Source organism: Schistocerca gregaria, chromosome 8 (assembly GCF_023897955.1).
Source record: "Schistocerca gregaria isolate iqSchGreg1 chromosome 8, iqSchGreg1.2, whole genome shotgun sequence".
NCBI classification, from domain to species: domain Eukaryota; kingdom Metazoa; phylum Arthropoda; class Insecta; order Orthoptera; family Acrididae; genus Schistocerca; species Schistocerca gregaria.
In genome coordinates, this window is record NC_064927.1 from 352,429,371 (window position 1) to 352,431,250 (window position 1,880).

The 1,880-nt window shown below is 43.8% G+C and overlaps 1 non-coding gene across 1 annotated transcript; it reads right to left on the bottom strand.

Annotated features, from left to right (window-relative positions):
- Positions 1-617: 617 nt before the first annotated feature.
- On the bottom strand, positions 618-690 carry Trnaa-agc (transfer RNA alanine (anticodon AGC)). Its single transcript has one exon. It is a non-coding gene; the product is annotated as a tRNA-Ala (tRNA).
- Positions 691-1,880: the final 1,190 nt, after the last annotated feature.

Consider the following 1,880-nt stretch of genomic DNA (forward strand, 5'->3'; position numbering starts at 1 on the left):
GTGGTATTTAATTGTGCTAAGGAAAATGTGGAAGGGAGGACCCACCAATGTAACTTCCTTTTCACACAATCTGTTTATTTTCCAACATATAATCACAAAATTGTTTTCCTTACAAATTAACAAACTTGTGAAATGAATAAGCTTTTACAAGAGAAATAAAAACAAGAACAACATTACAATTATTACAAGGGCCTGGACCTGCAGCCCGTCCATTATAGGGTGAAACAGAGATGTTTACTACCATGTTGGACACAGTTTCTCTTATTAAATGCCCTTCTGAAGCACATGAAAACATATAAGTAATATTCCAGAATGAGATTTTCACTCTGCAGCGGAGTGTGCGCTGATATGAAACTTCCTGGCAGATTAAAACTGTGTGCCCGACCGAGACTCGAACTCGGGACCTTTGCCTTTCGCGGGCAAGTGCTCTACCATTTTTTTTTTGTTTTTTAATCTCATTTTGTTCGCTTTTGTTCGTTTCATCTGGTCAGGGCGGACGTCGTAAGACATCCATTTATGTTCGTTTTTGATCGATTGACTCCGTTTTTTTTTATTACAGAGGGCGCGTAACCCTCTGACCGAACACGCTGAGCTACCGTGCCCGCTTGTTAAAATTCTGGAGGCGCTGGGTATCGATCCCAGTACCTCTCGCACGCTAAGCGAGCGCTCTACCATCTGAGCTACGCCCCCCCCCCCCCCCCCCCCCCCAAACATCTGAGCTACCGAAGCACTTGCCCAGGAAAGGCAAAGGTCCCGACTTCGATTCTCGGTCGGGCACACAGTTTTAATCTACCAGGATGTTTCATATAAGTAATATTGATTACAATATGTAACACGCCTAGGAGTACTAATGGGGGTGGGGGCCCAAAAGCTCGTTGTCATTTCTGCTCTTCTTGACCGTACGCCCTGTTCACACCACGTACCCGATAATCCCGCAGCGGTCGTAGAGTTCAGCTTCACAATGCTGCTGGCTTGCCTGAAATTATCGTCCAAATATGTAAGCGGGTTTAGGGGAGCCACTCAACGTTAAAACGCAACACTGTCCGACGTTTGGTGTGAAGAACTATATTCTGAGACGCAGGTTGCACAGTTTACATCTTAATTCAGGAGTGTTATCCCATTTAATGGATGATTACCAGTCCACAATATCATTCGGACGAGCGCACGCTTAACCGACCCCACGCAGCTGATTGTTGATAATGCGGAACGCGATGACCGAACGCACGTTCTCACGGTCGCTACAAAACACTGGCACTTGACTGCAACATCTTATGGTGACTAATTTTTTACTGATTCACATCAGTTTATTCTGTGAGACCGTACACGGCGCGGATGATTGATACAGTACAGTACGACACTCATCGAGCGGATACACAAATACGTTATCAGCAGCACTGCTCATTTTAAAATTACTTCTTGACGCACTTTGCTCTGAATCATTTACTTATTTTATCACTTTACTGTAATAACAATTGCAGGAACACTTCAATTTCCATACTAACAATGTCTCTCACATGCAGAGCTACACACTACACAATATAACAGTTCCGTGTCGACTGATGCGGCTGCCCGCAAAGATACTCCACAACTAAACCAGCGATATGACAAGACACTTATATTCCCGCACGCAAAAGTTTTCGAATTGTCGAAGAGAATATCGAAATCTAGATAATTCCCTACTACAGGGGGTTAAAGAGATAGTGTAAGGGGAGGGGGTACACTGACCCATCCCACAGGCATAGACCCATTGCCACATTGTGGACCAGACGTGAGTTACTCACAATCATGGAATTATAAAGAACAATTGTCAAAGACACAAAATTTTCATAATAAAAGAACCCTGCCTACAGTGCAAGCTGTATAGCAAAACACAGTTAGAA